Genomic DNA, 24,485 nt, shown 5'->3' with positions numbered 1-24,485 from the left:
GACTTCTGCTGAAAGGAAAATACCACTTAAACCCTAAAACCCTAATCATCTAATCACAATATAAAGCTTTTAAGGAATGTTCTGCTCTTTGGAATAGACTGCGGGGATTAAAATGACCTGAAAGCCTAAACTCATTTTAGCTGGAGTGTGCCTTTTATCATTCTGTTGAGATGCAGACAGCGGTCCCTGGCAGCTCAGCCAGATCTCCAAATTAACCTCACTTCTGGATTTCATGACAGTATGAAAGAAAAAGGGACCTGCTTTACTTTTCCGAATGTTGTTTGAATTGATCGTTGTGGGCTGAATTCTTAACACAAAACAATGATTCTTTTGAAGTGTTTGTTTCTCACAGAGTTCAGCCACTTGTTGCCAAGTCCCCCAACACTTTTCAGCTTCATGGGAGAATGAATGCCATTTGCTATAGACCTTTTTTTTTTTTTTTTTTGTAATTGCAGTGTATTGAAGAACAAATGCAAGGGCCCAGAAGAGGAGACCTAGCAAACCATAGCTTCTGTGATTCTGCTCCATTTTAAATTAAACCAAAGCTGAGTTTTGATCACTGTGTTTTGCAGAGGAACATTAATAAGCATTTACGAAGCATGTCCTATTTTCAGAATAAATGGAGAACTGTACTCCTCTATTCTCTCTTTGTTCTTAGTTCGCATGGGAAGAAATCAGTCCTCAGAGAACCGCCTCTTGTCACCAGTTAGTTTGGGTTCAGAAGTAAGAATTGGACAGTTATATGAGTACATAATCCATTGTCTCTCCTGGCAAATTTAGAATCTAAGGACAGATGAATTTGAAGTTATAATCCTGATCCCCAGTGTCCTCCCACTCTACCCCTACCCCTTGGGCTTCTGATCCATAATATTTTACAATAGAGCAATTGACCCTCTAGAACAAAGCCTCACAGTTGTTTATAATTGTTTTCCATCCCTCAGTCCTTGGTATTTAGGCCAGTGTTGATGTAGTCAGAGAGCATTCTCTCGGACATTAGTTCTCATAAGACTTTTACGGAGGGCATATCTTGCTAGCTTCATAGCTGTGCAGTGATTTGAATGAGGGATTTTCAACCAGTGTGTGGAAAGGGAGACTAGAGGACAGAAATATGGATTCTGAAGGCAGAACCATCTGCATTGGACTCACAGGTCTTCCGTTTATCCGTTTACTCATGGGAACTCTTGCATGCCTTCGTTTCTTCATCTTTAAAATGTAGATAATGAAAGCACCCACTTTATCAGTTTGTTATGAAGACCAAATGAATTACTGTCTCTAAACTCTCTAGAACAGTCCCTGGCATAAGAAAAGCATGTGTATGTGCTTATTAAATTAAGTGACTGTAAAGGCAAGCTCTATCTCCTTACTCTGAAAGTTTTGGTTGAGATGGCTCAAATTTGTGTGTGTGTGTGTGTGTGTGTGTGTGTGTGAGATCGTGCATTGACTTTTTTTTTTTTAAGATTTTCTTTGTCTGTCAGAGAGAAAGGAGAGAGAGTGAGAGAGCACAAACAGGGGGAGTGGCAGGCAGAAGGAGAAGCAGGCTTCCCACTGAGTAGGGAGCTCTATGCGGGACTCGATCCCAGGACCCTGGGATCAGGACCTGAGCTGAAGGCAAACGCTTAACCAAGCCACCCAGGCTTCTCCCCGCCTTTTTTTAAAGATTTTATTTATTTTTTATTATTTCTTACAGAAATGCAAGGATGAATTGTTTTCCTGATTTCTGAAATTAAAGAAAATATTCACCACTACTGAAAAGATAGTCTTTTGGTGACATTAATAATTTTTATTTCACTGTGTACTATAGATTACTTATTATGTTCCAGATACTGTTTGGTGAAGTTTGCACATCTTAAAATATCTAATTATTAAGCCAATCCTATGAGGTAGGTGATTTGACTCTTACTTATTCATGAGGAGACTGTAATGAGCCATTCTTAACTCTTCTTCTCATCAGTGTAGAAATATATAGGCCAGCAGTTTATAGCCTATTGCTTGTTAATTAGGAATTAATGATACAAAGGGAATTACTGAAGATCTTATCTCTTGCCCTTGTAAATAGTTGTTTTTAAAACTGGCATATATCATGCAAGGAATCACTGACCTTTGCAAATGGTAATTATAAAAATTTAAGGCTGTTGTCTGACTGTGGTTCCTATTCCAGCTAAAGATGCCTTGTAAACTTGTCCTTCATTTGGCATAATTGTGATGTGTCGTATTGCATTACATTGTATTATATATATGTCCTTCTTCCTTTTCACTTGGAAAAGTGCATCATAGAGAATCCCATTTTAAAGTCATCATGTAAGTTCTGGAAAGTGATGGAAGCCCTTAGTTCATCATCAGCTTTTGTCCAGGCTTGGATGGGACTGGACTGGGCAGAGGGGTGAGGGATTCTTAATTTCCTGAAGTGGATTAAAAATGGTCTCAGATTTTTGGCAACTCCTTCATTAAGAAGTAGAGTCTAGGGGCACCTGGGTGGCTCAGTCAGTTAGGTGTCTGCCTCCGGCTCAGGTCATGATCTCAGGGTCCTGGGATCAAGCCCCACATCAGGCTCCCTGCTCAGCGTGGAGTCTGTTTGTCTTTCTCCCTCTGCCCTTCCCCCCTGCTTGTGCTCTCTCTCTCTTTCTCAAATAAATAAATAAAATCTTAAAAAAAAAGAGGTAGAGTCTATTTTTTTGTACCCCTTGGAGTCTGAGTTGGTTTGCTTTTGACCACAAGAATAGGACATTGTGAACTTCCAGGTGAAACCTCTAGAGGCTTTGCAGCTTTCATTCTCACACTCCCAGGACTCTGAGAGTACCCTTTCTGTGGAATCTGGGGAGAGAAACCACATGGAGAGGAAAGCCAGCCATCCCCACCATTCTAGCATCTCCACTCTAGGGCTTGGGACATTTGAGTAAGGCCGTCTTAGAACTTTCAGCAGCTGTACTAGTGAGTTCAGGCAAGACCAGCAGAAGCACCCAGTCAACCCCCAGAGTCATGAGACAAATGGTTGCTTTAAGACGCTGAGATGGGGGGGCGTTGGTTATGCAGCCATAGCAGATCAACACAGTAGTGATGGAAGACGTGCACTTCCAAGCCCAGCTCCTCTGTTCTTCTGTGAAGAGGCTCTGTCCTGCCAGAGGTCAGCTCTGCTTGCAAGGCTGCGGCAACACAGATATTCGTAAGAATTTCTGAGACATGCCTCAGAGCTCCAAGGGGCTGAAAGGTCACTGCTTCCGAGTTATTTTTGGCCAGATATAGATGCTTGAATGAATGGGATCTTGAAAAGATGAATATCCATAGGATTTCATTCTTTCCATTTAAAAGAAAGCCATGAGTCTTATTATTTTTTTTTAAAGGTTTTATTTATTTATTTGAGAGAGAGAGAATGAGAGAGAGCACATGAGAGGGGGGAGGGTCAGAGGGAGAAGCAGACTCCCCGCCGAGCAGGGAACCCGATGCGGGACTCGATCCCGGGACTCCAGGATCATGACCTGAGCCGAAGGCAGTCACCTAACCAACTGAGCCACCCAGGCGCCCAAGCCATGAGTCTTAAAGAGCAAGCTCTGTATTTCCTTTTTTTTTTTTTTTTTTGCAAAAATCTTGTGATGTCCTAACATTACATTTTCAATGATCTATTAGGATTACCAATTATTAGATTGCTCCTGTTCTAGCCTTTGGAACTTTTCCACAAAACAAAAACAAAAACCAGGAAACTCAGAGGGCTTTTTTCCCCCAGTATACTACATTGGGGGAATTTAGCAAAAAAAAAAAATGTAAGGACACTCATATTACTAAACTTACACCTTAAAGCCAATTACATTTAAGAGTATAAATGCAGGGAATGAAGGGGATACAAAATAAAATCAACATGACCTGTCCCTTCAAGAAGATACAGGTTGAGTACACTTCCTTCGCTATTGGAGAAAATGCTAAAGTGGCAGAACAGGATTTAAAAAAAATACAAATGCTTTAAACAACAAGAAACAATTAGTATTCTGTGTAGACTTTGCCTTGGGCATGAAAATCAGGCAGTTATTTTAACTTAAGAATATTTCAGTGATATTTGGAAGCTGGTAGGTATAAACATTTAAATACATTCAAATTATGCAGTTCAGAAATTTTTTAATCAATCAACTTCCAAATGGAATTTACTTCCCTGTTAGTTGAACATTGATTAGTGGACTTATTTGGTTATCTGTACTCTTCTGGAAGGATCTAGGGAATTTGGCTATGTAGGGTGGCTAGAAATACTCTGGGTACTTGTGTGGCACAAGACAGAATTGAAATCTGGAAATACACGTCAATGGCATTTTCATGCTGAACACAAATATCGGTTGTATCAGTTCAAATATTGACGTTACTTTCCCTGTTCCTCTGAAACTATGCTCTCCCTGTTTTTTTTTTGTTTTTTTTTGTTTTAAGATTTTATTTATTTATTTGACAGAGAGAGACAGGCAGAGAGGGAACACAAGCAGGGGGAGTGGGAGAGGGAGAAGCAGGCTCCCCGCAGAGCAGGGAGCCCGATGTGGGGCTCGATCCCAGGACCCTGGGATCATGACCTGAGCCGAAGGCAGACGCTTAACGACTGAGCCACCCAGGCGCCCCAGCTCTCCCGGTTTTTTTGAACTAAAAATTGATTTTTTAGAAGTCAAGAATCAGAAGTAATTTATGAGATTTCCAGTCTTATAAAAATTAAGATGCATGTTGCTATACATTTAATAAGTTGGTTTTATGGAAAGGAATAGAATTATGCTTGTACACAATATAAGCACTGAGGAAAGCATGGCATAGCAAATACGAAGCTGTTGCCGGGGAGGGGTGTGCACAGGTGTGGAGGAATGGAGTAAAATGAGGAGGGGAAAGAGGAGAGTGTTGGCTTCTTGGTATGATTATCCTTTCTCAATAAGCATACTTTAAGTTTGTAGTTTGGGGAAAATCTAATAACCGTATTTTCTTCCATTATGTGAATTTGAGACACATGAAGTAATAGAAAAAGTGAGACTCAAACTTAGAGGTGCCTTTCATGTTATGAAAAGTTGGAGGCTCAGTTTTATGCTTCATTATTTTCATAATGTTCACCAGGGAGTTCGCTTTTCTGCTGGTTTGCTGCCAATAAATAGTGCTATGCAGCTGCTCCAGGGTGTGGCTGTCTCCTAACTTCTCCTGCCCCTTAAGCCCTGTTGCCATGTTGTGGCATGCTAGAGTTGTGAATCTTCAAAGCAGTAGGTTGTTTTTTTTTTTTTTAAAGATTTTATTTATTTATTTGACAGAGACACAGCGAGAGAGGGAACACAAGCAGGGGGAGCGGGAGAGGGAGAAGCAGGCTCCCCGCTGAGCAGGGAGCCCGATGCTGGGCTCGATCCCAGGACCCTGGGATCATGACCTGAGCCGAAGGCAGTCGCTTAACGACTGAGCCACCCAGGCGCCCCTTCAAAGCAGTAGTTTATATATTTTCTAAAATTGGGAATCAAAGCAATACCTGAATTTTTTAAAGAAAAGAAATGAAAGAATATTTACCTAAATAGATAACCTCTAGGTGAATTTATGGTTTGACCTCGGGTGAATTAATATACATTAAATAGGTTTAATGTTGTAGTCAAATAAAATGGTACCATAGTGTTACCTTGACCTATATTTAGTATTCAGTATTGGGTGGAATGTCAGCGGTAGCAAATGGTGAAATCAGCTGTGATTGAGTGGGTAGGAACAACATGCTGTGAGTGCTTCCAGGGGTAAGTGGCAAAAGGAATGTTGGGCCTTTGCCAAATCCACGAGATGATGGTGTTCACGTCTGTTTTCCATCTCCATTCCTCTTCTGGAGGAGGAGTCCTTTACTGACTGCCTTGTGGACAAATATGTCCACCTGGATGTCCCGTGTCCCACTCAAAATCAGCCTGTTCCAGAGCTAATATACTCTGTTCCCATCAGACTCATAGTCACACGCCTCTCCTCCGGCGCTTCCGAGCTCAGTCAGCGAGGACGGCCTCCAGTTGCCTCAGCAGGAGCTGCAGAGTTGTTTGACTCCTTTACTGAATTCACGCTTCCATTTGGTCATTAGATACCTTCACTTCAATCTCTAAAATCTCTCTGAGCTTCCTGCTTAGCACTGTGTGCACTGCTCTTGCCTAGACCTTCATCATCTCCCCATTCTAATCCATCCTCCCCACAGAGCTATAGATCTCCAAACACAGATCTAGGCAGACCACTCCACCGGCTGTAAACTTTTGGTGGGTCTTGACTCCTTGTCTTAGCCTTGCCTTTCCAGTCCCTCCATGATCTTCTCCATGTGTTCTGTGTCATGCCAGCATTGGATTCTTCATGGCCCCATGGCTCCTCCTTGACTTCCATACCCTTGTCCCTGGAATATCCATCCCCACTTTTTTTTTTTTTTAACCCAGAAATCTACATGCCCAGCTTAAATGTCACTTTTGTCTTTCTGAGACCTTCCTCCGCCTCTGACAAAACCAAACCAAACAGCAGAATTGTGCCCTTCTTTTTCTCTGTGTAGCATCTATCCTGTTTCATTTTAATTGGCTGCTTATGTATTTTTCCTTGCATTAGACTGTGAGTCCTCAGACAGCAGGAATGCTATTTTATTCTTTTATCTGCAGCTTTTAGCATGGTGCCTTACGATAGTCAACAATTCTATCAGATTGAATTGTAGATAATCTGCTTGAGGTTAATGGAGAGTTAACTAGGTAAAATGTTATTCCTCTAAGGGGCCTGCATCCCCTACATGTATAATCTGCATTAAAATCTAATGTTTTCTTTTTAAAAAAAATCCTGAATAAACCCTTATATAAAAAATAGTCTGATACTGTTTTCTCTACAATAAAACTTGCATCTCTCCCAACAACCTCTACGAGTTCTGACGCATTCAACATCACTAATACGAATAATGCTCTGCTGAGCATTAAAATCACATCTACTCCAGCTCCAGGGAAACCATTTGTAGACTTCAGCGGCAAGAATCGATTGTAATTAATTCTTAAGCAGTGGTGTCTTCAGACCACCTCTCCCATCATCTTCCTTGGATCTGTCTGTTGCAGTGGCTTTTGATTTACTGGATATAATTTGTGAAAACTTTGTCTTATTTTGATTGCTGTGAACACCTGTTCATCATCCTTTTTCTTTAAGGAGTTTTTCCATTTCTTTACTAAAAATTGGTATTCATTGCTCGTCTCCTCCCATCCCACCCACACCCCCAGTGTCAGAGTAGCGGTGAGAGCATGGCTTTGCAACCTCAGTTCTGTTTAAAAATACATGTAGATTCTATGCGTTCTATCAGAAATTTTATGTACTTTATCCAATAGCTTTATAACTTAAATGGGTCCAAATGAAGCTTAAACCGCTTTACTTATTACAGCCTTCATTGAATTCTTTTCTTGGACACAGTGCCACAGGCTGTAAAATCAAACTGGCCTTAATTAAGCACTATTAATGCAAATTAGAATGCTTTAGGTCATGTCTTTTGCTAGGTGGTTAGAGATGTTACTGTCAGTAACCTCTGGTATGGTTCGACTTCTTTAGAAATCAGAGGCTACGTTTCTCCTTGATTTTTCTAACTCTTATTTAATAGGGTCAGCTCTCAGATGCATGAGAGCTTTTAATAACAAAGGTAATAGGATTGTTTGCTTCCTCTGTGATAGATTTATTGTGTCACTAAATAAAATCACATATAATTCAAACACTGTATAAATAGCAAAGTAGTATTGGAAATTACAACCCTATTTCAGTATTTTGGTGGTGGTGATTTCATTTCTACATTCACAATGAGCAACATAAATTCTAAATCATGCTATTTTCTACACACATGGTGTTTTTTTTTTTTTTTTAAGATTTTATTTACTTTGACAGAGAGAGAGAGAGGGAACACAAGCAGGGGGAGTGGGAGAGGGAGAAGCAGGCTTCCCGCTGAAAAGAGAGCCTGATGTGGGGCTCAATCCCAGGACCTGGGATGGTGACCTGAGCCGAAGGCAGACGCTTAGCGACTGAGCCACCCAGGCGTCCCACATGCTGTTACTTTTTAATAAATACAAGCAACCCAAATCATTATCTTTACAACGAATCACTAAAATCCTGATGATTATAAATGTCAATGTCACTTTTTTGTTTCTGAGGTTTTTCTTGCATTGAAAATACATGTCTTGGTCTTCTTACAAAAGCAGCCTTTTTGTAAAATAAACTGTAATATGGAAAGAACACATTTAAAGAAAGACAATATCCGGTTTGGGTTCCATTGAGATGGAAAACTGCATTAACATCCAGAGAACAGGGTCCCAGTATTCTGCAGCCTGTTGAATGATGCAAAGGATCAGGTTCCCCAAAGGAGGAGAAGGGTGGAGGGAAGGCAGGTGATCTATGGAAATGGGAAGGTCCTTCACATAAACCCGATCAAAATCCAAATTCCTCTCTAAACTCATCATAAGAGTGAACAAAATCAACAATCAAATGGGCTTCTCCACCATTTTGGGCCAGCTCTGGGGGAAAACTACAGAGAAGCAGCTTCTCCCTGCTGCTTTCCCATTCTTTCTCTCCACAACTCTCTCTCTGTCTGAATCCTGCAAATTTCTGACCAGCTCCTAACCTGAGGTCCTTCCCAGAAGCACTGGCCTTTTAAGGGGGAACTATAAAATAGTTTTCTGAAAATCAAAACAAGATGAGTCTACAGTGGTGGCAAGAAGAGGGACAGGTTTCATGTCTGTGGTCATTCCCCTGAAATCCCATCTCAAGAGAAAGGTCGTGAGGCTTATGTCCCTCAAGTGTCTGGTGTTCCTGCACATTCTACTGTCCAGGAAGCTCTAAATGGCAGGGCACCATTGCCTTCTCATAGTTACTTCAACAGGTAGTGCACTTTCCAGCCACAGGATTTCTTATTCTTGGGACATGAAAAAAACAGCAATTATTTGACTTCAAGAAGTTGCAAAATGGCATGTTTTTCTGGGGGTGAGTTTGGAGCAAACTTTCCTGGTTGCTTAGATCCTCAGTGTGTAACCTCTAAAGGCTCCGTCTCATCTTTTGGCTACAGACTTTTGAATTCTCTTTCATTGGTACTGACAATGTAAACTTTACCCAAGCCCTGTGATTAATAAATACCCCTGCCCTTGGTGCTCTGGAAAACAGCTGTCTGCAAAGACCCAATCCCCGTATGACTTGGATCACACTCACAGATACCCCTTCCATGCTTTCTTTACCGAGGGGGAGGCAAGACACGCACTCTCCAAATTCCCATTCTTTGCCTCACAAATGATTGGCTGAAGTGCTTTTCCTCACTGATCCATGGGAACAAAATGCTTGTTGCTGTGATCTGAAAGTTTGTGTCCTCCCCAAATTCATATGTTGAATCTTAAACCCCCAAGATACTGACATTAGGAGGTAGGGCCTTTGGCAGGTGATTAGGTGCTGAGAGTGGAGTCCTCACGAATGGGATTAGTGCTCTTATAGAAGAGACTCTCTGGGGTCTCTTCTCACATGGGCCCCTCTGCCCTGTGAGGACCCAGAGAAAAGGCACCGTCTATGAACCAGGAAGAGGTCCCTCACCGGACCATGCAGACAGCCTGATCTGGGACTTGCAGCCTCCAGAACTGTGAGAAATACATTTCCATTGTTTATAAGCTACCCAGCCTGTGTTATTTTTTCCCCCAGGTTTATTGAGATCTAATGGACATATAACATTGTACAAGTTTAGGGTGTACAAGGCAATGCTTTGCTGCATGTTAGTACTGAGAAATGATTAATGTGGCATTTAGTTCGGCTGCCAGAACAGACTAAGACACTTATTAACCAAACTTCGGTTTAGCTTCTCTCCTAACCCCAGGGCCCTGCCCTGTGGCCCACCCTCAGCCGGAGCCCTCAGACAGCCCCTCCTGAGGACAGGCTGGCCTCAGTGTAAACGGTTCTCAGATCTGCTGTCCCATCAGGCCACCCTCTTGTCTCACTTCCCACACCTGGTTCTTCTAGGCTCTTCACTCCTCTTTGTAAAGGAAAACCCCTTTTGCCTAACCTCTGAAACACTTGCAGGCTTTACGGTCTGAGCCTTTTCCTTCTTGCTCTTGTCACTCTCCCCATATTACAACAGTCTCTCTCCTCCCTTGCAATAATCCTTTCCAAAAGTCTCTTCTTACCAAGTCCAGATTTGTTTCTTATTTGATGGTATTGAGAACAACAATGCCGGAATCCCTTTCTGCAACTTCCCTTTCAGTCTGCACCTCCCTGTGGCCTCGTACCCGCTGTGGTACCAATACCTGAGAGGAAGGAGTTCTGGTGAGTCTTCATGAGTCATATATGATGGGGTCTCACCAGCAGTACATTTCCATTCAAATCCGAGACTTGGAAGTCCACGACACAGCTTTGGGAAGGACTGCATAAAAAATAATGAAGCTGATGAACCAAACAATAGTCTAAGTGGGATCATGTATCCCTGTTTGTTTCTGTATGATTTAACAGCTTGAAAAGATCCACTAAAGAGAGTACCGTGGATCATGTACTCTCAGATTTGGTTTGAGCCATAATCTCTCAATAAGGGAAACGCACAGGGCTCTGACCCAGGGCTTTCCAATCTCCTAAAATTTTACACAGAACGCTCTCTACAGGACCCAAGAACATATACTAAGGCTCAAATGGAAGGGGGAAAAAAGCTCTCACTGACTATACCAAATTCCTGTGAACTTGGCCTTTGGGAGTAGATTTGTCTTACTGAGTTTTTTTTTTAAAGTCAGTTGAGTTTTTCCTGAGTACCTAACCTCTGTGCTAATTTCAGTGGTAATAATATCCAGATTAGGGGCACCTGGGTGGCTCAGTCGGTTAAGTGTTTGCTTTTTTTTTAAAGATTTTATTTATTTATTTGAGAGAGAGAGAGAGAAAGCACATGAGAGGGGGGAGGGTCAGAGGGAGAAGCAGACTCCCTGCCGAGCAGGGAGCCCGATGTGGGACTCGATCCCGGGACTCCGGGATCATGACCTGAGCTGAAGGCAGTCGCTTAACCAACTGAGCCACCCAGGTGCCCCTAAGCGTTTGCTTTCAGCTCGGGTCATGATCTCAGGGTGCTGGGATCAAGCCCTTCATCGGGCTCCCTGCTCAGCGGGGAGTCTGCTTCTCCCTCTTCCTCTGCTCCTCCCCACACTTGTTCTCTCTCACTCTCAAATAATTAAATAAATACATAATCTTAAAAAAAAATAATACCCAGATTAAGGCCTTTGGCAGAGAAAAATTCCTCTTAGCTACCGGTGGATTCCTCTGCAGATACGTTGTAAATGAATGGAGGCAGCTAATGATGCAAAATCTCAGAAATCTCCAAGGATCTCGGAAAGAGGCCCTATTTTAAGGAAAGACAATACACAGCATGGAATACATACATATCTGTGTGTATATAAACTGTGTATATCCATGTGGCCATACTCGCTCACATACACACGTGCACATACATACACACAGACACATTCAGGTACATTCATGGAATGCATCCCTGACCTCAGTAGTCCTGGCTCTTCAACATCCCGGCTGTTAAGCCTCCGTCTTCACTTGGCCCAGGCTTAGTTATGTTATAGGAGTTTTAGCAGGCGATGGAAAGACTGCCTGCTGACCTGCCTTCCTCCCTGCCCTTTGCTCTTTCCTCCTTCCCTCCCTCCCACATATCTACCCATTTGCTCTCTAGGAGCTGTCTCCCACTGTCATGGGGATTATATGCCCACTGTTGATGCTTCATTTGGGCCTCAAACCCTGACCTCTCTCCTGAGCTCTAGCCTAATTCTCTCCAGTATATCAACTTTGCCTGTCCCGCTGCACAGCTAATAGGCATCTCATACTTCCCATGTCCGGAAGGAAGTCTTGATTTCTCCTTGGATCCTGCTCCTCACCCCATCTGGCCCATCTCACTCACTGACACCTCCATACTGCCTGTTTTCCAGACCCCAGACTCTGAACCATCCCTGACTCATCTCCCTTACTGCTGACATCCCACCTGCCAGCAAATTCCGTGGGTTCTTCCTTCAAAATGTGTCCCAACCCATCCTATTTCTCATCACCCCCGCTTCTCCCCCCGATCTAAGTCACTTCCATTTCCTACATCCAACTCTTCATCCTGCTGTCATATGTATCTCCAGCAAATGGCCAGAGTATCCCCACAAAACAAGAGCAAATGCCTCCAGCTTGCCCAAATTCTAACTTATTTTATTTTAGAATGATTTTAGACTTACGAAAAATTACAAGGACACTACAGCGAGTTCCCGTATATCCTTTGCCCAGCTTCCTCTAATGTTCACATCTTACACGGTAACAGCACATTTGTCAAAACAAAAAAATTGATATTGGCATAATCCTGTTAACTCTGCTAGGGACCGTATTTGGATTTCCTAAGTTTTTCCACCAATGACTGTTCTCTGTCCCAGGATCACATGCAGGAGCCCACACTGGGTTTAAGTAACATGTCTCCTACTTTCCTCTGATCTGTGACAGTTTGCTTTTCCCTTTCATCACCATTTTGAGGAGGACTGGTTGGATATTCTGTAGGACGATCCTCAATTTGGGTTTGTCTGTTGTTTTCTCATAGACCGGGGTTTTGGGATTTGGGCAAGAACATCACAGAGGTGAAGGGCTGTCCTCATCCTAACAAGAATATGTGATGTCCGTGCGTCTTACCACCATAATGTCAACGCTGATCACTTGGCTCGGGTGCTGTCTGTCAGGTTTCTTCCCTGTAAAGTTCCTCTTTCCCCTTTTCCGTACAGAGCAAGTCTTTCAGAACAGGCTAGTTCATGTCCACTCTCTCCTCGCGATGCTCTAACAACTTCCCTTCTTGTTCTTACAATGACCTGGAAGGCTTTGCGTGGCTGGCACCTGCTTCCAGCTGACTTCTCCTCTGACGACTGCCCCTGGCTCTCCCATCCCATCCCAGCCCCCCCGGTGTCTTGCCGGTCCTCACACCCCTCAAGCATGCACTCCCCTCAGGGTGTTTGTCGGGAGCCCCACCGCTGCTGGATCCACAGGACTCACTGCCCTGTTCTTCTTCAGGTCTCTGCATCTGCTGCTCAGCCTGTGTACACCCTCTCCACCACTTGGCACTCTGTCTCCCTTTCCCCAGGCCATTTGCACCTCCCTCCAAAGCATCTAGCTTATGACTACAGTGTCTGGGATTCTGTTGCCTGCATGATTCCCAGCGTCTGCTGCTGGCAGGGCCACGTAGGTAGGGCCATCAAACAAATACTGTCGAATGCATGAGTTAGTGACAGAAAGCTGATCACTAGCAATCTCTCTATCAGTTGAACAGGTGTGCTGGGAAACTGCGGTATTTTCTGCTCCAGTGGTGTACAGAGAAGAAATACCCTATTATGAACCAGGAAACCAAAAGGGAAGTCCTTTTCTTTTCTTTTTTCTTTTTGTTAATTTAAGATTTTATTTATTTATTTGACAGAGAGAGACACAGTCAGAGAGGGAACACAAGCAGGGGGAGTGGGAGAGGGACAAGCTGGCTTCCCGCCGAGCAGGGAGCCCGATGCGGGGCTCGATCCCAGGACCCTGGGATCATGACCTCAGCCGAAGGCAGACGCCTAACGACTGAGCCACCCAGGCGCCCCAGGGAAGTCCTTTTCAACAACACTTTAAATTTTGCATGCCAAAGTTTAGAATTATAATGAGGTACATAGGACATTTGCCTGGTTTTAAATATCAGAATATGGACCAGTGAGTTAAAAATTTGAAGATTTCTTAAGATGCTAAACAAGGTCATTCTTTAATCAAGATATTTCCTGGGCACAAACACCTTGGAGCATCAGCCTATTAGAAGGTTAAGGATCTTTCAGGGGCACACTTCCAAGTGGCAGTTTTGACCCTGAAAGGGTTAAGTGGGTTAATTCCCAAGTAGTAGTGTGCTTGTTACAGGATTAAGCAATAATGAGTCTCTTCCCGAATTTATTACACAAGAGTAGAATGGGGATTCTCCCTGGGGAGTGGCTGTTTAAACGAAAGAAAACTAGTGGTGGCACTTTTAAGTACTGTATTTTCATATGCTCCTCTAAGTTCCTCAGTTGTTGTTTTTTTTTCCTAATCCTTCGGTTCTCTGAACAGTGAGGCTAATGGCCACCTCTCATCAGGATGAATTTGGGCAACCTGGAGGCATTTGCTCTTCTGTCTGCCGGGAAGAGCCAGTCTCTTATCCTTCTTTATCTTTATGTGTGAACACATATTTAGAGGAGTATGATGGTGCATCGAGCAAGTACTATATATTATATGCCATACTGATGGGCTGAGGGAATATTCTAAAGACAGAAAGGGAGAGAAGGGAGAAGCTACAAATATAAAATGCTTTATGACTGACTTTTTCCATCATTTCTCTTGAGTTAGTCAGTATGATGATGGCAGACCATCCTCAAAATGAGATGAGTATAGGCAGTCTGCAAAATTTCAAATAAAGAATTATAAAACTAGGGACGCCTGCGTGGCTCAAGTAGTTAAATGTCTGCCTTCAGCTCAGGTCATGATCTCAGGGTCCAAGGATCAAGCCCCGCTGCTTCTGCTTCCAGCTCCCTGCTCAGCAGGGCATCTCCTTGTCCCTCTCCCTCTGCCCCTCCCCGCACTCATGCTCCCGTGCTCTCTGTCTCTCTCAAATAAATAAATAAAATTTTCTAAAAAAAGGATTATTGAACTAGCAGGGAATATTTTTATATATTATCCCATTGGATATGAATAGACATTTCTTATTATTAGAAAAGCCACTCTTGCTAGTGATATGTTTGGCAAAAATAAATGGCAACTGTAGATGTTCCTTATTTCCCATTGTTGCCGCACATTCTAATTTTAACAATTTTGAAACTCAGTTTCAAAATTATTCAGTATTACAATTTCAGGGTTGTTTGGGGGAAGAAGAGAGAGATTTTCTTACCATCTTTGTTAATAAGAGCTTATTCATGTTCACCAGGGTCATTACATAATGTTCTTTAAACACCAGTAAACAGGGGCGCCTGGGTGGCTCAGTTGGTTGAGCGACTGCCTTCGGCTCAGGTCATGATCCTGGAGTCCCGGGATCGAGTCCCGCATCGGGCTCCCTGCTCAGCAGGGGGTCTGCTTCTCCCTCTGACCCTCCCCCCTCTCATGTGCTCCCTCATTCTCTCTCTCTCAAATAAATAAAATCTTTAAAAAAATAAATAAATAAACACCAGTAAACAGATTCCTAACTAATGCAGATATTTTTTGCATTTTTTTCTAGTGTTTTTTTTTTTTTTCCCCAGAGACTGTGACACATTTCTGTCAAATTCTATGTCCCTTCTAATGATTAATACAGAACTGCTGTTGTTAGTAAGAGTTCAGGTTACTAGAGAATCCATTATTTTTTAAGACAAACATAAGATTACTTTGGTAGAGCTTGAGCTCATAATTCTTCAGGAAAAACAAAAAATTCTCAATAATATGTGAACATTGTAATTTTGAAGAGTTATACTGTTCTTTTAGTAATCCAGATAGTGTCACTTTTATTGTTTTAGCAACCAGAGTTTCCAACAAGTAGGAAATGGTAACCCCTCCAGTTTTCCCCAACCCTTCCACTGCTGAACTGAATTAATAAATTATCACTGGCAGAACCTTGAGTACTCCAAAACCTAATTTATGAGAAGGCATCTTAAGAACACCCAGCAAAGAGATTTTCACAGTTCTGGCATTTTGGCATATTTGCTTCAGCATTTTAAAACAGTGTTGTAGATATATTTGTATAGCTCCTATCCCTTCCCTCCCTCCCAGAGCCAGGCAAAGCCATTTAAATGATCTTTCTTAGAGTTTTAATATATGAGGATTGTTCTGAATTTTTAAAAATTCATACAATTACCAGGGGTGCCTGGATGGTGCAGCTGGCTCAGCATCCAACTCTTGGTTTCGGCTCCGGCGGTGGTCTCGGCGTGGTGAGATCGAGCCCCACGTCTAGCTCTGCGCTCAGCAGGGAGTCTACTTGGGATTCTGTCTCCCTCGCCTTCCGCTCCGCCTGCTCATGGTCACTCTCTCTCTCTCAAATAAATAAGTAGTTTTTAAAAAGCATAGGTAAAAAAAATCTGTGCAATTACCAATAACTTTTCAACTTGTTTTACCTCCCATTCAACATGGTGTTTCAAGTTTAACCATCTTTTTTTTTTTTTTAAAGATTTTATTTATTTGAGACAGAGTGAGAGAGAGAGAGAGAGCACATGAGAGGAGGGAGGGTCAGAGGAAGAAGCAGGCTCCCTGCCAAGCAGGGAGCCCGATGCGGGACTCGATCCCGGGACTCCAGGATCATGACCTGAGCCGAAGGCAGTCGCTTAACCGACTGAGCCACCCAGGCGCCCAAGTTTAGCCATCTTTACACAAGTAGCTCTGGTTTCTTCATTTTAATCGCCATGAGAGATTTCACTATGTGAATATATCATAATCCATCCATTTCCCTTTTGCTGGATCTTAGCTTTTTTGATTTACTTGCTTTAGTAAGCATCTATGCACCTCCCTCTTTGTGGGCACATGGGAGACTTTCTCCAGGGCATAGAACTAGAAGTAGAATTGCTGGGTTGTTGGTTATACCGACCTTGAACTTTATCAGATTTTGCAAAATTGCCTCCAGAGGGGTTGTACCAGTTCTCTCCCACTGGTCACATGTGTGCGTTCCCACTTTCTCATATTACTGGTTTTGTCTTTGACAGTCTGATACGTGTGAAATCACATCTTGTTCGCTTACTTATTGACATACTTATTAAACTTGCTTTTCTATCTTGGAACATCCAGATCTGGGACACTTCTAGAAGTCTTTCCTTTCTCAGTTGTTGGTTACTGTTTAAGTTAGTGATATACTGAAATGGACAAGATGGGGTATGGTTGGGTATTCTTCTTTTTGGTGACATTTAACCTTCCCTTCCAGGATTGCACATACCAGGGCATGATCAAGAGAGATGACTTGCTGTGCAAATACGATGATGACATGTCTCTCCTACTAAGCTTAAGTTTCCACATGAAAAAGCCTCTCCCTTGCCAGAGAGGGAAGCTGTTCCTGGATGACTGAATATAGGTGGGTGTGGGGGTCCTGGATGAACAATATGGTATTATGATTGGCAGTGACACCCATATGGTGTCTTACTTTTATTGGTAACCTCAGGGAAAATACCACAGCTCCCTTCCTCAGCTGCTTATGAAAGGGATTTTCTTTACTCCTGTGAAACACTAATCACTTTACACAGTTGCTGACCCAGTGGCTCTGGTATTCTCCAACTTCATTTTCTATCTCTTCAGGACTCCAGATTACATCCAGCTGCACTGGTCTTCTTCCTACTTCTTCATGATGCCAACCGTAGGACCTTTGCATTTGCCACTCCTTCTACTGTCTGGAAGACTTTGTTTCTTAGGTCTTAACATGATTGGCCATGATTGGCTTTTAATTTTTTTTAGGATTTTATTTATTTATTTGAGACAGAGAGAGAGTGTGCGCACAAGCAAGGGGAGCAGCAGACAGAGGGAGGGAGAGACGCAGACTCCCCGCCCAGCAGGGAGCCCGATGCAGGGCTGGATCCCAGGACCCTGGGATCATGACGTGAGCCGAAGGCAGATGCTTAACCGACTGAGCCACCAGGCGCCCCCATGATTGGCTTTTTAAAAAATCATTCAGTTCTCTCGGTTCAAGAGTCCCCTCCTTAGAGAAGCTGACCAAGACCATTTGTCTATGTATTTGTCCCTTCTTTATCACACCACCTTGTTTTATTTTTCATCATAGTACATATATGAAATCATCCCCCCACTTTTTTTTTTGGTCTGTCTCTCCTATAAGAAATTAAATTCCAAGGAACTAGTCTGCATGGCTTATGCCAATATTCTCGTACCAGAAACAGTTGGTTCTCATTTAGTATTTATTGAGGGAATGGATAGTCTCTATTTTAGGAGAGAATGTAAAATTATTCTCATTTTATCCCACAAACATTTGAGATTCCACCCTGGGCCAGACTCTGAGAAAGATTTTTGAAGCTATAAAGGTACACAAGACTCTAGCCCTCAAGTAACTGGCAGTCTGGAAATGTAGCATGCTTTGGGATGTTTAGTCTAGCAACAGTGATCGTCTCATCTTGGGGGCAACGATACTACAGGCTCAGCGCTCAAGGAGAGAAGATTGATTTACAGAAAGACCACAATTCCTGCTATCTTGACTTGCAACTAATTTGTCCACTGAAAATTGGATAGAAAAAAATGGGAGGAAAATAAATGCAAGTAAGGAAATAAAAGCCCAAGGTGATAGAAAATAGTGCAGTAGTTGCTCAGAGGATGAGGCGGACGGGACATAAGCAGTGTTGACGAGGATGCAGAGAGAAGAGAACCTTTGTACACCGTTGCTGGCGATGCAGACTGCTGCCGCCACTAGGGAAAGCAGTCTAAGGATCTCTCAAAAAATGGAAAAGGAGGGGCGCCCGGGTGGCTCAGTTGGTTAAGCGACTGCCTTCGGCTCAGGTCATGATCCTGGAGTCCCGGGATGGAGTCCCGCATGGGGCTCCCTGCTTGGCAGGGAGTCTGCTTCTCCCTCTGACCCTCCTCCCTCTCATGCTCTCTGTCTCTCATTCTCTCTCTCGCAAATAAGTAAAATCTTAAAAAAAAAAAAAACAATCTTATTTGAGGGGTGCCTGGGTGGCTCAGTCATTAACCATCTGCCTTCAGCTCAGGTCATGATCCTGGAGTCCCGGGATCGAGTCCCGCATCGGGCTCCCTGCTCGGCAAGGAGTCTGCTTCTCCCTCTGACCCTCCTCCCTCTCATGCTCTCTGTCTCAAATAAATAAATAAAATCTTTAAAAAAAAAAAAAAAAGGAAAAGGAACTGCCACTGGAGGCAGCAGGTCCACTTCTGGATGTTTATCCAAAGAAATTAAAATCAGTATCGTGAAGAGATATCTGCATTCCCATATTCACTGAAGCATTACTTGCAATAACCAAGATATGGAAACAACCTAAGTGTCCACATAGATGAATGGATAAAGATGATGTGATATATATAATGAGTCATGTAATAATATATTATATACATATAATATATCTCACATTACGCATTATGACATATATTCCTATGACATATATATTACATATAATATATCTCACATTAGGCATTATGACATATATAATGACACATATATTATATATAATATAGCTTGCATTAGGCAGCATGACCTATATATTATTATGACATATACATTATCATGTATGTATGATATATCTCACTAGGCATTATGACACATATTATTATGACATATATAATATATCTCACATTAGGCATTATGACATATTATTATGACTATATGTAATATATCTCACTAGGCATTATGACATATATTATTATATATCACATTAGGCATTATGACATATATAATTATTATGATATATATTATGTATATAATATATCTCACATTAGGCATTATGACACATATTATTATGACATACATATTATTATATATCTCACATTAGGCATTATGACATATATTACTATGACATATATATTATATATAACATATCACAGGCATTATGACATGTATATTATGAAATATATTATTACATACATAATATATCACATTAGGCATTATGACATATTATTATGACATATATAATCATATATATCATATACCTCACATTAGGCATTATGACAGATATATATTATGACATATATATATCATATATATACCATATCATATATATCATATATATACACATTAGGCATTATGACAGATATTATGATATATGTATTATTTATATAATATATCACATTAAGCATTTTGACATATATTATTATGACATCATATATATAATATATCTCACATTAGGCTTTATGACACATGTATTATTATGACACATATATAATATGTATATTATATCTCACTAGCCATTATGGCATATATTATATAATATATCTCACATTAGGCATTATGACATATATTATTATATATAATATCACATCAGGCATTATGACATATAATTATGATATGTATTATATATACTATATCTCACATGAGGCATTATGACATTATTATGACACTTATTATATATATAATATATCTCATTAGGCATTATGACACATATATTATGACGTATATATTATGTATATATAATATATCTCACTAGGCATTATGATACATATATTATTATGACATATATATCTCACTAGGCGCAATGACATATATATAATATATCTCACATTAGACATGACATATATATTATTATGACATGTAATTATATATAATATATCTCACATTAGGCATTATGACATATGTCATATATATACATATCACCACATATATCACATGAGGGCATTATGCTAAATGGAATAAGCCAGACAAAGAGAAATACTGTATGATTTCCCTTAAATGTGGAATCTAAAAAGGACAAAGTCAGAAAACTCAGAGTGGAATGGTGGTTACCAGGGCCTTAGGGGGTAGAGGTGATGGGAGATACTGTTCAAAGGGTACAAACTTCTACTTATATATGATTGACAAGTTTGGGGATCTAATGTAGAGTATGGTGGTTATAAACTAGTAATGCAGTGCGTATACTTGCATGTTGCTCAGAGAGTAAGACGAGCTTGAAAGTTCTCACAACAAAAAGGAATGGTAACTATGTGATGGTGTGGAGGTGGTAGCTGACACTGTGGTGGTCATAATTCTGCAGTTCATAAATGTATCAGATCAACAAATCATGCACCTGAAACTTACACAGTGCTGTGTGTCAGTTATATCTCAAGAAAGCTGGGAGAAAAAAGACATGCTGGGATCATAGCTAGCTACGGGGCAGGGAGCCAGCTTCTGCCACCACCATTATTTTTTCATGCATCCATTTATTTATTCAGCCAGCAAAAGGGCAGGGTCTGTCAGGGTAAGAGGGGAGGTCAGGAGTAGAGTATGTCCTGCTTCTCCCAACACTGGAAGTCCCTCCCCACGTGGAAACACATCCTCACGTTGGTTTCCCCATACAAGGGGGGAGGCATCCAATGAGTGTCCAAGAAGATCAACAAGAGGCAGCTTAGAGACAAGCACAGTGTCAATGAGGCATCAGTGGGAGGTCACAGTTGCTGAATGACAGACCAAACTCAAAACTTGGGAAAGCCTACATTTTTTTCCAACCATACATGAGAAAAACAGGAAACGATGCCTAGAAACAGAAACGATGCCTAGGCTGTGGTTTTTGGACAAAAGCAGGCATTGCATTTCATAAAGCTTTTAGTGGGGAGCTGGGTAGGAGGTGGAACCCGTGGTTTCCATGAGTGCCATGTGAACCTGGGTGATGGTGTAATTTAAGGTAATCAGGAGTAATCAAGCTTACTGAACAACAACAAAATAAGATGCCATTTGGGACATTAATAATTATTAAATGTCATTAGGAGCATTGGCTATACAAAAGAGACTAATGGTGCCTTCCGGACTGCTGGAGAAGGGTATTTATTTTCCTGATGCCAGGGGCTAAACTGAAAGGGCTGCCCTTTGGGACATAAGATATAATTACTGGTTAAGAAGAAACCCTGCAGGTGAGCCATTCAGGGGTTTGTACACTGACTTGAACACCATACTGTAAGGATAAAATAGAACAGAGCTCGGCGACCGCCGAAGTGCACAGCCTGGTCGGTCCCCTCAGTCACAGGCCTGGGTCTGCAAACAGGCCTGCTCTGCACCTTAAAGCCTCCTCTTTCTATCCTTGCGACTGCCATCTGCTGGAAGAGTGCCTCTGGGTCTCTCACGGGCCCCAGAAGAACACCTAATTATGCACAGAAGGCATGCTCTGAAAAGAGAAGGTACCTTGCTGGAGCTGTTGAAAACAGGCACTCAGCTAAAAAGCACAGAACCGAGCATGTATCCGAGGTGAAGGCTGCGCAAGATCTGCTTCTGTGACTTTCAGCATTTAGGGGAGTGCAACACACACCAGTCGGCCAAGCACTCAAACCCAGTTCCAGTTACAAAGCACTGGCTCAGTCCCAATACATAGAAGGCTGCTACATCCTACAATGCTCCCCACAACCCCCACAACAAAAAGCTGTCTGGCCAAAACGCCCATAGCTCCAAAGTTTCCAGCCCTGCTCTGTCTGAACAAGTCGATGGCAGGCGATGGAGTGCTTAGCAATCAGTTCGATACCGGGCTCCCCCGTCAGTAAGGAGGCACCAGCTAAGGCTGTTTCACTGCCTAAATTTGTACTACGTAAATACGACTACAGTTCCCACATTTCTACTACCATATGCAATTGCCATTGCATTGCATGTGGGCACACAGAAAAATGCACTTTTATTTTTTTTTAAAGATTTTAATTTATTTGAGAGAAAGAGAGAATGAGAAGAGAGAGCACAAGTAGGGGGAGTGACAGAAGGAGAGGGAGAAGCAGACTCCCCGCTGAGCAGGGGGCTCGATCCCAGGACCCTGGGATTATGACCTGAGCTGAAGGCAGCCGTTTAACCGACTGAGCCACCCAGTGCCCCCCAAAAATGCACTTTCAACAATACCTCCCTCCTGGTCTCTGGGAGTCGGATGCCACGGCACGTTTGGAACCAGTGTGGATGTTGGTGACTTCTAAGCAGAAGGTCCCAGAGTGAAGATAAGGTCTATTTATCTTCACCGAAAAGACCTGGGATACCTTTGCTTTCAGCTAGCTCTCATATTAATCTTGTGGGGTCAGGGTTCTCCTCCTGACTTGGTCCAGGGCATTTTATTTCATCCCCGTGGACATGTAGAGTCTTCTGTCCTAATTTCCTCACAGACTGTATCCTTCTGTAAATGTTTAATGAGAGTCAGGCACTGTTCAAAGGACTGGGGATACAAGAAGGTGTGAGATGGACAGAGCATTGCCCCTACTGGAGAAAATGGAGTCTCGACAATTGGAGGATGGGGGGAAAGATGGCAGAGGAGTAGGGGACCCTATTTCAACTGGTTCCCGGAATTGAGCTGGATATCTACCAGACCATTCTGAGCACCCACAAAACCAGCCTGAGATGTAAGAAGATCTGGATCTCTACAAACAGAATATTGCAGGTGGTTGGTTTTGAGGTAAGAAGCGGGGAGCCCTGATTCCACAGGCAGATATCAGATATCGGAGGATAGAAGGCAGCGGGAGGGTGCCTGGCCGTGGGGATCCTACACCACTGGTGTAGCGACAGCCTCGCGTGCCGGTGACGGGGCACAGACTCGCAGACCCATAGTGGCGGGGAAAGGACTTTAGGGCAGCCCCCGGGACAGAAACCCGGAACAGCGGGGTCGCGCGCACATGAACTGGGAGCGGCTGGCTGTTTTAGAAGCACAAAGGGCAGAGACGTGCCCCGACCTGGAGGCAGGACTGGGAGCGCTGTGGAGGGGCGCACAACCCGGGACGCTGCAGTTTATAGCAGCACGGACAGAAAAAGAGACGGTGTGCCTTGGAGAGCTCACTGAAGAACACTGTGGTCTCTCTGCTCTGAGGCAGAGGGTTGGAATCGGTCTCTTCTGCTCTGACTCGCAGAAGAGATGCGGAAAGCTACCAGAAAACAAAAGCCCCAGAAACTGATTCCCATTGAGCCCATCTCCCACCAAGGGGGGCAGGGCAACTCCGCCCAAACAGGGCTGACTGAGTAACAGCGTGGCAGGCCCCTCCCCCAGAAGATAGGCTGGGAAAACAAGAGGCCAACAACCCTAAGGTCCCTAGAAAACAGGTGCATCTTACTTGGGTTCTGGTCAATAATTTGGACTCTATACATTCCCTCAAACACCCATCAACAGAATGACTAGGAGGAGGAGCCCCCAAAATAGAAAAGACTCAGAGATTATGACTTATGCTGCAGATTTACAAATGGATGCAGATATAACAAGATGTCAGAGATGGAATTCAGGCTAGTAATTGTGAAGAAAATGGCTAGAATGGAGAAATCAATTAATGGCAATATAGAGTTTCTAAGGGCAGAAATGAAAGCTGAATTGGCAGAACTTAAAAATGCTATCAATGAGATCCAATCCAATCCAATTTAGATAATCTAACAGCTAGGGTAAGTGAGGCAGAAGAACGAATAAGTGACCTGGAAGACAATGTAATAGATAAAAAGGGAAAAGAGGAGGCCAGAGAAAAACAACTCAGAATCCATGAAAATAGAATCAGAGGAATGTGACACCATGAAGCGTTCCAATGTCAGAATAATTGGAATCCCGGAGGGAGTGGAGAGAGAAAGAGGACTAGAAGATGTATTTGAGCAAATCGTAGCTGAGAACTTCCCTAACCTGGGGAATGAAATAAACATTCGCGTCCTAGAGGCAGAGAGGACCCCTCCCAAGATCAAGGAAAACAGGCCAACACCCCGGCATGTAATAGTAAAACTTGCAAATCTTAGAACCAAGGAAACCATCTTAAGGGCAGTTAGGGCGAAGAGATTCCTTACGTACAGAGGGAGGAACATCAGAATAACGTCAGACCTATCCACAGAGACCTGGCAAGCCAGAAAGGCCTGGCAAGACATATTCAGGGTAGGGGCGCCTGGGTGGCTCAGTTGTTAAGTGTCTGCCTTCGGCTCAGGTCGTGATCCCAGGGTCCTGGGATCG

At 42.7% G+C, this 24,485-nt stretch overlaps 1 long non-coding RNA gene across 1 annotated transcript in view; it reads left to right on the top strand.

The window, feature by feature from the left end:
* Window positions 1-17,377, top strand: part of LOC118026694 — a 298,428-nt gene extending 281,051 nt beyond the window's left edge. The window contains exons 5-6 of the long non-coding RNA XR_004683654.1: window positions 16,847-16,993; window positions 17,215-17,377. This is a non-coding gene — a long non-coding RNA (uncharacterized LOC118026694). The remainder of the gene's footprint in view (window positions 1-16,846; window positions 16,994-17,214) is intronic.
* The last annotated feature ends 7,108 nt before the right edge of the window (window positions 17,378-24,485 follow it).

This window comes from Mirounga leonina, unplaced genomic scaffold (genome assembly GCF_011800145.1).
Source record: "Mirounga leonina isolate KUSES-001 unplaced genomic scaffold, KU_Mleo_1.0 Mir_268, whole genome shotgun sequence".
Lineage (NCBI taxonomy): Eukaryota > Metazoa > Chordata > Mammalia > Carnivora > Phocidae > Mirounga > Mirounga leonina.
This window is presented reverse-complemented; position numbering and strand designations above follow the sequence as displayed.